Below are 15,256 nucleotides of genomic sequence, written 5' to 3'. Positions count from 1 at the left end.
GAGTTGGCGTAATACCTACGTCCCGCGTCTGGTTGTATTGATTTGTGTTGAGAGAATAATGATATCCTAGGGGGGTCCCTTGCCTCTCCTTATATAGTCCGGAGGGTAGGGTTACAGATCTGGAAATTAATGCTAGTCGGTTACCATTGCCATAGATAGTTCGATATCAATTTCTATTCTAACCGACTAGAATCCTGCTTGATCTCCACGCCTTGTTTTCTTGCACGAAACTCCGAGCTGTCGGATCAAGCCTCGAACTTGTCTTGTAATGGGCCAAGCCTCCTGGCCCAAGTCTAGCCGTAAGGTTATAGGGGTTTATACCCCCACATGGTGCGGTTAAGAAAATTTTCCACTGGGTAGCATAGACCACTCCTTTATGTGCACATAACCATCCACTGCCAAGAACCAAAGGAATATCGAGTGACTCTAGCACAATGAGGTTTACAGTGAAGTTTTCCTTGCTTATGACAAGACTGATATTTGAGCAAACCTGATCTGTATTTCTCCCATTGGGGTTTGAACTAACAAAGGCTTCCTCGTTGTGGATTCTGATTTGATTCAATGTTAACTTGCCCTTAAATATTATTATTTAGATAATACTCCGCTTTGTCATACTCGTAACATCTTCCTTCAAAGTCAAGCTGATCATACGCTTCTCACATATCCATGAGAGGTGTCATATTGGGCTCCTGACCCATGGGACACTACACTCCCTGTCAGCAAGTGACCAACGTCAGTAACTCAGCAAGGATAGTTGATCATAACCATAGGATATCTCAGAAGACAATTATCACTTCAGGATAGTTTGAAAATGCATCATCCCGTGCTATCAAGGCACTACCCTCCTTAAGACGAGGTTGGTTGGGGGACATTAGGGACTATTTCTCCTATCCTTTTTAGATGCTACACATCGTAGTCTTTTAAATTCCTTGTACCAAGTCTCTTGATCCAAGGTTAGTTTCATCACTAAGTCCCAATTATCGGTACCTTTATCACAATTAAGTTGTTTCACTCTCGCATCCCAATTATAGCTTCGTAAACTTTGGTGTCATCTGATCCTCGTAACATAACTCTCAATCCATGAGTATCAGCAATGACATATATCTCTGCTAATATTCCCTCAATGGGATGATATCTTGAATCAAAACCAATTTACCAAGCGCCTGATGTATTTATAGATGATCTAGCTTTTACCAATCATTTTCCTTGTAACTCCTTTAACTAGGCTACCCCCCTTAAAAGGGTCAACTAGGGAATACAAGGAAGGTAGCTTGCATGTTTTCCAGACAAGTTAGCTAACATTGAGAACTTTTGACATCCCAAAGAACTTATGTGCAAGAGAACAAACAGGATTCCTGAAATTCTCTCGTGATATGAAAACATCAGCGTAGTATAACACATATAACTCTTATTCTGTGAATCCAATAGAGTTGTGGCTTATAACATTAGAAAACTTATCAAATCCCCAGCAACTTTCCTGTAGAAGACCTCCTTAGGTTCTGTCTTTAAGCTCAGGTAAAACAACCAAACTTAATATCCATCCTGAAAATGTCCCAGCAAAGGTGCAATAAATTCCAGAAATTATATCTCGAGTTTCTTTACTCATCTAGAGATGATCCTTACATTTTTGAAAAGCTTCGGAAATCCTCTACAACTTTTGTATACCATGTTTTCCCAGATTCTGTCTTTAACGTGGCCGAAAGTAGGGAATACCAAAACTGTCCAGACTTTGATACAGAACAGAAACATCCAAGTGTAAATATCATATCTCAGGTTCTACTTATCGAAATAAGTGCCAGCTTATACCGTTAGAAAGCTTAGCAAATTGTCTACAACGTTTCTATAGAACACTTTTCCAAATTCTATAGTTACATATGTCTAAACAGTAAGCAACCGAAACTGGTCCAGATTCTTGACAGCCCATCTGTATCATCTTGTGATTTTTGTAACATCCAAATCATAATAGCTTTGAGGGTGATTCTTGCGGCCAGAGAAAGATCTTGAAGTCTAGTTGCTCCCAGAAAAAGATGACAAACTTTGCACGATCAGAACTTGAGATACACTAGAACCATTGCAGACTGTTCCAGAAAACAGCAAGGATAGAAACAAGAGATAGCCAAACCCAACTATGTATTTCATTAATCCTTATGCCTTAGGCCTATAAACTAAATGAAATTGTGAAGAAAATCCACAGGATCATTGCAATCATTACAAAGATCCAAATCAAGCATAAACATAATAACAATCAATTAAGCATTAAATGTTCACACTTCACTCAACTTGCGATACTATCGTTCTCTTCATAGTAAGGGTAAAGATCCTAAAACTCCTATTCCAATGGTGCCAGAAAGTGGTGAGACAAGGTTTTAAAAGCATATCAAATCAAGGAGTGAGGGTGAGAACAAGTACTTTTAAAATAAGCATCAAGGTAGAGACAAATAGCAAGGATAGAGATATAGTATGGATGAAAATACCAAGGTTTATAGAGCAAGGATTTTATGACAATTCCGAAACCTTAAGACGACCAATTTCTAACTAGGCTTGCATCCTACATTAAGCATTGCTCTGATACCACTTTGTAATACCCGATTTTAAGGATAAAACCAGATATGCACCATATATGAGTTTTATAAGTCAAATCTCACATATAGCTACAAATAAGGGGTAATATCAAAAGACAATGCATAAATATATAACGTACTTAGTATAAAAGAGATAACCTCAGATAGCAAACAGTGGATAGACAACTCCAACCATCGGGTATTAACTCCTCTCCCTAGGATCAAACTGACTGGGGCTCGCACTATACCCAAAACGGTTCAGCCCCTCCGCCTTTCGGGTAACCTCTAACAAGCTAGAAAAGCTTACTCATACTTGACTAAAGCCAGAGCCATATAGCCCTCATGGTTGTACGAGTTGTCCTAGCTTTTGCCAAGGGATAAGTCCTTATGGAGGGTGAAGATCAATCTAGCAAAAGCTAGAGTTCTTTCCACCCTTTATATTCAAATTGCTAGAAAGCTTATTTTATTGTTTATTGTATATTGAAATATTCATGTTACAAGATCATGTATTAATAATCAAGCACTAGCAAGAACTACCAAATGCATATCCAAAATAGGTAACAAGGAATCCAGGATAACAATCATCTATGATTTTGCTAAGGTCATCAAGGTGGACACATGGATATGATAAATATTGTATTAATTGTGTATAGGTAATAAGGATAGTCCCCAGTTATACTTGCCTCGATCAAAGCTCTCCTGAGCCTGCTGCTGGTCGTCAAAAGCTTTACCTTGATCACCAACATAAAGCTCACCGACTAAACTCGATCATCAATCAACAACACGCAATCCAATATAGACAATCATACACGAAGCAAACAAACTATAATTAGAACAATACACCAAACAGTGGTAAATCAAAGGTAAAAGTTTATAAAAATATTCTATGCAGTGCTACGATCATACAAACGTAAAGTTCACGAAAATCGGAATTAAAACGTAGAAGTTATGAATTTTCTAAGATTTCCTATAGGGAAATAATTAATTAAATGTTACTGCAGAATTAAAAAGTTTCAAAACAGTAAACTAAAACTTCTAACATGTAGAGCTCGCGAATACGGATCTAAGAAAATTTGAATGGACAAAAACAGAGTTAAAATGACCATTTTATGAGCAAAAGACTTTCAGTGGCAAAACTGTAAATAGCTGAAAACGTAAACTGACTCAAACCGACAGGAATACGCCTTCATAATTGAAAAGCGCAAACCAGTGGATACGCCTTGGACTGCGGGTTAGATTATGAAAGAATGCAAGGACTCTTTAGCAATTTAGCCAGGCCGAAGGGGTATCTTCATCTGTGTGCCGTTGATCCTTCATCCAACAGTTGGAAATAGATCGGGGAGGAGCTAGGCGGCGGACCGGGCGGGATAGGGGTGCTCGCGGCGGCGCCATGGCTGGAGATAGCTCCTCCTCGCCGGAGCTCCTCGCCTGCGCGTTGTAGGGCACCTCGGAGCAAAAGGAAAACACCGGGAGGTCTAGGAGACGGAGGCGAACCCACCTAGGCCCTTAGCTCGCGCCGAGAAGGAGCAGGGACGGCTCGCGGCGAAGTTTGGCGGACGGAGCTCTCCTGCAAGAGTTCGGCGCCGATGAGAGAAAGATTTGGCGCGGTAGGGAGTATGGGGAGGGTCTCGACACCTTCGTGCTGGAGTTGTGAAGCTTGGCACGCTATCGCTGGTAAGCTTGATGCAGCAGGGGGCGAGAATCGCGTCGGCGGCGAGTTCGGCAAGATCCGAACAGAGATAGAAGGTGGCTAGGGCTCGAGTCGGCCTAAACTCCGAAAAATAGAGGGTGGGGAAGTTCCACGATGCTTAAAAAGGAGTCGATCGGATCCTAAATGCCCAAAGATCACGGGGCGAATCGGGTAGGATTCGATCCTCCCGTATGAGTCCGGCGCCTTGGGGAGGAAGAAGAAGACGGCCCTGACAGATGGGTCCCGGTCGTCGGTGGGGGAGAGGAGGCTGACACGCGGGCCCATGGTGTCAGCACCAAGGAGCCAGGGAGGGGAGGCGCGCGCGCAGTTGGCCGGCTGGGCCGCAGCTTGGGCCGTTGCGAGGGGAACCAGTGGTCTGCGGGCTGGTTTCGGGCTTCTCCACTTTTTCTTTTCTTTTTTTAGTTTTCTTTTTCAATTCTTTTTCCAAAAGAGCTTTTGAGCAAAAACAATTAAAATAAAACAGCACAAAAATAAATATGCTCCAGCATGAATGCAAAATCACGTTTCAAATCCTAAGATGAATTTTATTCTCCACAAAATAATTTATTTGCTATATTCAAAACTGTTTTAAAAATCACTTTGAATTATTTTTGAACCTTAGTAAAACCACTCATATCAAAATCATATGCACCAGCATGAATATACACAAATGTTTCTACATCCTATGATAAGTTTTAATTTAGTGAAAAATATTATTTTTCCTATATTTTCATGAGCACCAAAAATTCATAATTAAATCATTTTAGCTCTATTTCCCAGAAAACAATTTTTAGGGTGTTACAAGATCCAATAGACATGAACTAAGATATTCTGAAAAGCTTATGAAATTGTATACATTTCATCCTCAGACATCACAGCAAGATTCACAAGTTAAACAAGTCAACTTAAACAAAGTTCCAGTTTCTGTTCCAGAAAATAGAGAGCACCTAGTTCTGGAACTTAACCTGGAAAAGCCATAACTTTTAAACTACTGGGCCAAATGACCCCAAAATTTAACTAAAACTAGAACAAAAAGTTTACAACATCTTTGATATAGGCAAGTCTTCCAGAAAACAAAGTTATCATCAATCAATAATCAGATTACTCCCTTGCTGTATAGAAGAGCTATATAGCCTTTAATTAATTATTTGTTAACATAGTAAAAGCATATTTAGTGTTAACCTAGTGACTCAGAAGAACAAGCATGATATAAGATTACCAGAAAACCACATATTAACTACCACACACTTAATTATAAAACTTTTATTAATTTAACTCCATAAAAGGGCATAATTAAGACATACCAGCAAGATTGCTCAGACAAATCTACAATAAATTACAGAAGCACAAGCAAAATACCTAGGCATCACCATAAAATTTTCAGAGCAAATGCACATACCAAACTTAAGATATTTAATTAACATGTAACAAGGTGCTTATTTTATAAATTAAGAAACATGGGTTAAACAGTGTCAAACAACAGATTTCAGATTATTTACATGCTACTACTACCATGAGCAAGCTTGACACCAAAGGAGAACACCATCATAAGCATGTAACATTTATTATGATTTACACAATGATTTAAGCCATATTATGAACATAAATTACTTATTAGAGATACAGTCTTTCAAAATCATGAAATAATTACCAAAGCATACTAGTACCACACAAAGCATAGCATAAAAATGTCACAGCATTTGAAGCAGTATATTAAGAGATATGAATTTACATTGAAATAAAAAAATTAATTCATAACAATTATTTTTCACAGAAAACATGGTAAATCTTATATTTTTTAAAAAACTAGCCATCCCATGGATCATCACAAAATTTGTTTCACAATTTTTGGAGCACAGCAACAGAAGATATGATTTTTGCATGATTGCAAAGAATCTGGATTTTGAATAAAAGATAGGAGGGAAACGTTGAGTCACTAACAGCGGGACCCGCATGTCAGGTTCTTCTTCCTCTGCGCAGGGGAAGCTTCCATCGGCGATTTCTCGCCGACGGTGAGGTCTCCGGCCAAACCAAGGGCACTGGAGTGTTTACCAGACCAACGCGCATCAGAAGGACCTACTTTCCCCGCGGCGGAGCCACCGGAGAAGACTCGCCGTCGACGATGGCGGCTCGGCCGAGGTGTCCGACGTTACACCGGCGCTCTCGGGCTGGTAGAGCGTGAACTAAAGGGTCCTACAGCTTCGGTGAGTCACGGCGGAGCTTCCTAGGTGGAGAGCTCGACTGGAGAGGGCTTAGGCAAGCCTGGCCACGTGTGGGTGGTGCTCCGGCCAGAGCACGGTGGCGCTGCGCTGCCGTTTTCATCACCGGTGAGTGTGGTAGAATGCTCTAGGGGTGGCTCACTAGCTATCTAAGACCCTAAGCTACCCAGAGAGACAAACCGGAGAAGAAAAGGGGCTCCAAGGAGCTCAGCAATGGGCTCGCCGAAGAAAACTGTTCCGGCGACCCGATTTGGGGGAAGACGAAAATGTCGGCTCATCGGAGGGTTTCACGGCGAGTTATGTGGTGGAGATGGAAGAGCAGAACACGGCGCAGTTGTGGGCAAACTTTGGTGGATGGCAGTGCACCGTGAAGCACGCTCGAGCTCGCCGGAGTGAGCCCGACAATGGCTCCTCTGCGGTCGCCGCGTTTCTATGAGAGAAGGGAGAGAGGAGGAGAATGGACGCGTCGAAGCGCTCGAGGACGACGCCGTGGAGGTCATGCACGTCCTCAGCACTGATGAGCGGGGCCAGGAACGGCGTATGGGTGCAAAATGGTGATGAAACGCTGCCGCCGGTCGGCCACGTCGACGATGACGGTGTCCATTCAGAGCTTAGTTCAGAGACTGACAGAGGTATTTTGGTGCTGATTATCTTCCAAACCGTGGCGAATTAGGAGATGGTGTAGTTGACAATCTTGGAGTACTAACTGATTTCTACAAGTTTGTCAACTAGAGCAAAGGCCAATTCGGCATTTATGAAAAGATATAGAGCTTCCAAAAACCTTCAGGCAAACTGGTGGCACCACGATGACTTTGAAAAATTCTAAGTGTTGAAACAGCCCCCAAATTTGCCTTGTGAGCCCTTTTTGAGCAAGTTGTGGTCATTTTCATGAGATGGACATAAACAGCTTTTGTTTCTTATAAAATTTGCTACAACTTTGCTGTAGAAAGTTTTGACATGCAAACATTTTATGAAACACTTTTTAAAAACCTAATCAAAAGAGGTTTATGACTTAATTTGAGGATATGATCATGACTTAGAGACATAATTTGAGGATATGATCAACATGAACATTGTTCCAAAGGTTGAGTTAAGCACAGATGAACTACTTACCAAGGCCTAGGACACACACAAGAGAAAGGCATACTCAAACGCAAGCATAGAGAGCATAAATAAGCAAGTTAAACAACATCTATGCATAAAATAACATGCTCCAAGGTGAATGATGATCACGGTATGCTTATGAAGATGATTATGCTCATGTCATGCATGTGAAAGGATGCAACCATAACACCGGGGTGTTACAGCCCTCCCCCATTACAAAAATCTCATCCTGAGATTTGAAAGCTTACTGATTTTTGAAGAAGGTTTTATAAACTTCTTTTAAATAGTCCTCTATTTTCTGAGTAGCACCTTCCTCCCCGTGGTTACTCCACAACACCTTGTAGAACTTAACCACACGATTACGAGTCACCAGCTCCTTGTGGTCAATGACCGCTACAGGCTTCTCTTCATACACCAAGTCTGATTTCAACTTGACATCGCGAACCTCCACTCTTTCTTCCGAAACACAAAGGCATTTCTTCAACTGAGATACGTGAAAAACAGGAAAAATAGCTCGTAGCTCAACTGGTAGTTGAACCTTGTAAGCCACTTTACCTTTCCTCTCGAGAAACCGATAGGGTCCCACATAACGAGGTGCAAGCTTTCGCTTGACTCCGAATCTTTGTACACCCTTCATCGAAGATACCTTGAGATACATGTGATCTGCGACTGCGAATTCATTTGGTTTTCTTCTCTTGTTGGCATAACTCTTCTAACGAGCTTGAGCAGCCTCCAGGTGTTGCTAGATTGTATGGACTTACTGCTCTGCTTCATTCACGAAATCAATGTTGTAATACCTTTGTTCCCCGGGTTCCACCCAATTCAACGGGGTTCGACACTTTCGGCCATACAGGGCTTCAAAAGGAGCCATCTTGATGCTCTCTTAGTAACTGTTGTTATAAGAGAACTCAGCTAATGGTAACCACTTTACACAAGAACCTTTTGAAGAGAGAGCACATGCCCTCAATATGTCTTCTAGGATTTGGTTAACACGTTCAGTTTGGCCGGCCGTTTGTGGATGATATGCAGAACTCTGAACCAAGTGAGTACCAATCTGCTCGTGAAGATACTCCCAAAAATGGGCAGTGAACTACGGTCCACGATCTGATATGATAGTATGGGGCACACCATACTGATGGATAATGTGCTCGAAGTACAACTCCGTATACTGATGCGGACGATACTCAGTTCAAACTGGAATAAAGCGAGCGACCTTGGTCAAGCGATCCACAATCGCCCACATAGAGTCATCACCCTTAACAGAAGTTGGGAGTCCGGAGATAAAGTCCATACTTACTTCTTCCCATTTCCAACCAAGAATGGATAAGGGTTGAAGTAAACCTGCTTTCATGTGAACTACCTTCACACAACAACTGTTGCCGCAATGAGCAACAAAAGCAGCGATCTCCTTTTTCATCTTTGTCCACCAAAATAGAGGTTTTAGATCCTGATACATCTTGCTACTACCAGGATAGATAGACAGCTTGGACGAATGAGCTTCAGATAAGATCTAATTTCGGAGCTCACGGTTCTTTGGTACAACAAGCCAATCTTTGAACCATAGAATTCCGTTCTCATCGACCCTGAAATGCTTGGTTTCTTCTTCTTTCATCTTTCGCTTTATATGGTGGATACCAACATCAGTTTGCTGCAATTCGATCACTCGATTGCGAAGAGAACTTTCCAAAGCAATCTGGTGAAGCACTAGTGGGTGGATAAGGCGTGACAACGATGAATCTTCAATCTAAACTGAAAGGCAGTGTGATTTCTGACTCAAGGCATCTGTAACCATGTTTGCTTTGCCCGGATGATAGTGCACTTGAAGATTATAATCTTTAATTAACTCAAGCCACCTTCGCTGCCGCATATTCAATTCAGGTTGGGTCAATATGTACTTGAGACTCTTATGATCAGCATAGATATTGCATAGATTACCCAGCAAATAGTGCCTCCAGATCTTCAAAGAATGGACAACTACAGCCAATTCTAAATTATGAGTAGGGTAACTGACCTCATGTGTTCGAAGTTGGCGCGAGGCATAAGTGATAACACGACCTTCTTGCATCAGCACACAGCCCAGACCGATACCAGATGCATCACAAAAGACATCGAAAGGCTTCTCAATATCTGGTTGAGCTAGGATAGGGGTTGATGTCAGCAATGTCCTCAACTTGTGGAATGCTTCTTCACATTCAGGTGTCCACATGAACTTCTCATCTTTCTAAAGTAGGCGAGTCATAGGCTTGGATATTTTTGAGAACTCCGGAATGAAACGATGATAATACCCAGCCAAACCTAGAAAACTCCGAACCTCGTGCACCAAAGTTGGGACCTTCCAATCCAGCACTTCTTGCACCTTGGCCGGATCCACTGATATACCTTCTTTATATAAGACATGGCCCAAGAAAGGTACTTTCTTTAGCCAGAACTCACATTTGCTAAACTTAGCATATAGCTGATGCTCACGCAAACGAGTTAACACTACACGCAGATGCTCTGCATGTTCTTCTTCATTGCGGGAATATACTAAGATATCATCAATGAAGACCACTACAAACTTGTCCAACTCAGGCATGAAGACCGAATTCATGAGATACATGAAGTGTGCTGGTGCATTCGTAAGACCGAAGGACATGACGAGATACTCATACAACCCATACCTCATCGAGAAAGTTGTCTTAGGTATATCTTCAGGACGGATCTTGATCTGATGGTACCCAGACCGCAAATCAATCTTAGAGAATACCTTCGCTTTAGATAACTGATCAAATAGGATATCAATGTGAGGAAGAGGATACTTATTCTTGATGGTCACCGCATTTAGGGAATGATAGTCCACACACATGCGCAAAGATTGATCTTTCTTCTTCACAAAGATAGCCAGACAACCCCAAGGAGAAGAACTAGGACGAATAAGACCCTTCTTCAACAATTCATTCAACTGGGTCTTAAGCTCACCTAGCTCATTTGGTGGCATTCTATATGGTCTTCTAGAGATAGGAGCAGTACCTGGAAGCAATTCAATTTTGAGCTCCACATCCCGGTCTAGAGGAAGCCTGGGCAAATCATCAGGGAATACATCCAGAAACTCACGCACCACCGGAATATCCTCGATGGCCCTAGATGTAACTGCATTCATCGTGCTACAGATATGAATATCATGAGGAAGTTGCACTAAGAATGCCTCCTTAGTGTCAGGATCTCTCAACATCACCACGCGAGTAGTGGTGTCGACAAGAACCCCGTTACCACTCATCCACTTCATTCACAGAATTACATCTATACCCACACCGAGCAAAACAACCAGATCAGCAAGGAACTGACGGTCTCCCATTTCTAGAGTTGCCCCCAAAACCACTTGATTTGTAGAAATATTATTTTCAGCGGCACTAATGCAGTAACTACCTTTATCAAGTGTAACTACCTTGAGATTATGCTTAGACACAAAATCTAAACTCACAAAGGAATGCGATGCTACCGAATCAAAAAGCACAAGTACATCACATTGGTTAACCAGAAACTTACCAACCGTAACTACCTCACCAGCAGGAATGGCTTCCATTGTAGTATAGTGAACACGCCCGTGACGGACGCTCCCTTGGTTGCCCTTCTTCGGCGGGTAAGGACAGTTGCTTTGCCAATGCCCGGTCTGATTGCAGTTCTAGCACGGACAATTGGCAGTCGGAGTCTTGGAATAGCTGGGCCCAGTGTCCCCCTTAGGAAGAGCAATAGAGTACCCCTTGTGGAACCCTGTCTTCGCTTGATTCTTCTTTGCTGGAGGACGATATCGCATATTAGGAGTTGGAGAACGATACTGGGGCTTAGCAGCCACTGGAGCCTTGGACTGAGATGCCCCAACCTCAAAAGCTGGCTTGCGAGTCTTAGTTACAGAGTACACAATGTTGTAATTCTCTTGGGTAAGAGCATCACTGATGAACTCATTGAAGGTGGCACACTTAGTGCAGCCCATAGTCTTTAACAGCTTGGGGCCAAGACCCCTTTTGAAGCTAGCAATCTTCTTTGATTCAGTGCTCAGAAACTCAGGGGCATACCTTGACAGATGATTAAAAGCATGCAAATACTCCTTTAGAGTTTTGTTGCCCTGAGTTAACTGCATAAACTCAGTATGCTTAATCTCAGTATGCTTAATCTCCATGACCGCAGGAGGTATGAAATGTCCCTTGAAAGCTTCACAGAATTGATTCCAGTCAACCACAGTGTTATCTGGAAGAGCCTCTCTATGCTGATTCCACTAGATGCCAGCCGGACCCTGCAACTGACGAGCTACATATTCCGCCTTCAGACCTTCAGTCAGCCAAAGCAAGCGGAACTTTTGTTCCACCGTGTTCAGCCACTCTTCCGCCTGGAGGGGTTCTTCAGCCTCTCTAAAAGATGGGGGCTTGGTATCCATGAAATCTTTGAAACTGCTATACTGATTAGGTGCTGGCCCATGTTGTATGTCCCGACCACCCTGATTTGCCATCTGACGGATAGTCTATGTTAGCAACCTCTGATTTTCCACCATCACTTGCATCAGCTCTGCTGAATTCGGTGGTGGTGGAGGAGGGGGTGGATCCATGTTCGCATGATTTCCCGCACCTCGAGGGCCTCTAGACATCTATAAAGACACAGTCAGTGAGTATGGATGATGCCAAGATTTGCCATAGAAGAACTTATAATCATGCGTGAAAGTATCCGAGGGAATAACTTTACAAAAAAGGCACAATAATTCAATTCCACAAAACAACATCACCAATCACAGCACATGACACATATATCCAGAAAATGCATAACAAAGGGAAATATCATTAACAACCATTTGAACATGATAGAGTCATTACAACATCTGGTCCATAAAGTTATTACATCACCATAGCACAGACACAAGTCTTAGATCAAGGTTCAGGATTACATCATGATTACAAGGGCACGACTGCCACAAGTCAAACTACAAAAGAACCTCACAAGACAGCTACCAACTACCCACTACACTCCAGGCTCGTCACCCGAGTCAGCGTCGAAGATTGCCTGTCCATCCTCGTCGCTAACCGGCTCAAGCTCCTCGTCCTCCACGTCCTCGTGCAAGGGTTGTGCAGCCGCAGCCGGTCCATCTACCTCCATACCATCATCATCGGCTACGATCACCTAAGGTCCCACCTCCGGGTACTCTGGTGTAGGACGGGGAATTGGTTGTAGCAAGTTGTTGAGGCGGTGAATCTCCACAAGACCAGCTTCAATCTGATCCTGTAGATAGTTCTCCCGCTCCGCCGAGTGAACACAGTGCATCTCCCATGCTCGGCGCCTGTTCTCAGACACACATAGTGCAGTATCCCCCTCACGGTCTCCTTCTCCCTAGCCAACTGACTCATCTGCACCTGCTTATGATCTCTCACTGTAGTGGCCTTCACCCACTGCTGCCTACGATACTCCGCAATGTCCTCCCAGTCATTGCGGTCCTTCTGGGCCCGCTCTAGGTGTCTAGCTTGCTTGCGTAACTTGCGAGCATGCTTTTCAACCTTCTGTTGCATCTCTTGAGCCTGGCGAACAGCCCTCATCACTTGCACATAGGTGTCCTCTCACTGACTGAACAGCTTGAGCACAGCCATCATAGCGCTCATAGCAGGACTGGAGCTCTCAGCTCACTGTCCTTGACCTCAGACCAACACACAACCTTTAGCCTGCTTCCACTCCGCCGCTGCTGGGTCAGCATGGGGAATGGAGGCCGCTGGCGCTTCTGTCACCTCATCACCAAACCTCTGACATATATTGAGCAGCATAGCATGGGATGCAACCTGAGTTGCTTCCCATGGGGTCTGCCCATCTGAGTTGCAGGTCCACCCTATCCATGCAGGCCTACCCTCATGCGGAGGGACAACTCCCTGCACAGCAAACCACTGCAAGTTTCCTATCATATCCACCTCCCACTAGGAGTACTGAGGTGGCTCAGTATACCCCACTAACTGCTGAAAGGTCCTAATATGGCTAGAGAGGAGGTGAATAGCCTATTTAAAAATTCTACAAGGCACTAGAGCAAAGGATTAATATAATAAAAGGCGTAAAGCAATTTTGCTCTAGCTCTACAAGGGTTGCAAGCCACCTATCCAATTATTCTAGTTGCTATGATCTCTAGGCACAAGCAAAGGCTATGTCACTACCCTTTACAACTAGTTACAACTAGCTAAAACTAGGAACTACTAGTTACAACTAATTTGCAAGAACGTAAAGAGGCGAGAGATAATTATACCGATGTGTATAGGATGAACCAATCACAATGTATATCAATATATTCACCGGGAGAATACCAATCACAATATTGACACCAATATTTTTCTCCCGAGATTCACGTGCTTGCCGGCACGCTAGTCCCTGTTGTGTCGACCAACACTTGGTGGTTCGGCGGCTAATAGGTGTTTCACAAACCTAGCCCAACAAATGGGAGGCACAAGAACCTACCCACAAGTGAGGTAGCTCAATGACACGAGCAATCCACTAGAGTGGCTTTTGGCACTCCGCCGGGGAATAAGCCCAAGAACCCCTCACAAATATCACCTTGATTGGGGGCGGACACAATCACCAAATCCCCTCACCAATCAACAAATCCACAACCGTCTAGGTGACGGCAATCACGAAGAGTAATAAGAAATCCACAATTGCAATCACAACCTAGTGCCACAAATATGAATCACAAATGCATGAACACTAGGGTTTCCTCAACTCCTCTCACCAAAGAAAACCAACCATGGGAATGGAGAGGAAAAGGAGGAGATCTTCTTGGAGCCCTCAAATCGATCTCTAGATCTAGCTCTCTCACTTGCTTGAAGCTCAAATCAATGGAGTGAGAGAGGGAAAGGAGAGAGCTTGCTTCTCTGTTCTTTTAGTCTTGCGAGGAGGAGAAAACAGAGAGTAGAGACTGAGAGCGTGTGCGAGAGTGAGAGCAGGCGGAGGGGAAAGTGCTGACCTTATCCTCCCAGCCAGCCGGCCACTCCAGCACGCTCCAACGGATCCAAAGCAACGAACAAAAGCCCTTGTGAGTGGGCCCTACACGCGGCAGCATCACAGCAGCAAGCAAGCAGACTATCCACACCCTTTTCACACGAGCTGCAGGGCACAAGCAAGCACCCGCACACAAGTCAAACCTTTTGCATGCATGCACGGGCCCCACAACAGGCTTACAGGCAGGAGGCAGCAGAGAGCGATTCAAAGAACCCAGCGCTCCAGCAGCAAGCAGGCTCACCGCTCGCCCTTGCATGCAAGCACAGCACAAGCAGCAGCACCAGGAAAAAACGTTCTCTTTTCTTTTTATAAGCAAATGCACACGAGCGTACAGACGGCAGGGCACCCACACGGTAAAAAAAAAATTCAGCAACACATGCAAGGAACCAGCCAAAAAAATTACGGCAGCAGCTTACTGCCTAAAGCTAGCATGGGGCCCACAAGGTCCATTACTAGTATTACCCTTTTGAATGGACGAGAGACAGTTCCTTGAAGCTTCCTATTTTTTTTTGAAAAAAAAGAAGCCAACGCCTTCACACAGAAAGGGGTGGCCACCAGGCAGCATGCACTCATGCATGTGCCCTCGGGAGAACAGCTCGGCTAGGATAAAAAAATTATCTATATATTTTTTTAACCTTTTATATTAATTACTATCTTCTCAAAAATACCAAACCAAAAACAGCATTTGA

Source organism: Sorghum bicolor, chromosome 7 (genome assembly GCF_000003195.3).
Source record: "Sorghum bicolor cultivar BTx623 chromosome 7, Sorghum_bicolor_NCBIv3, whole genome shotgun sequence".
NCBI classification, from domain to species: domain Eukaryota; kingdom Viridiplantae; phylum Streptophyta; class Magnoliopsida; order Poales; family Poaceae; genus Sorghum; species Sorghum bicolor.
This window is presented reverse-complemented; position numbering follows the sequence as displayed.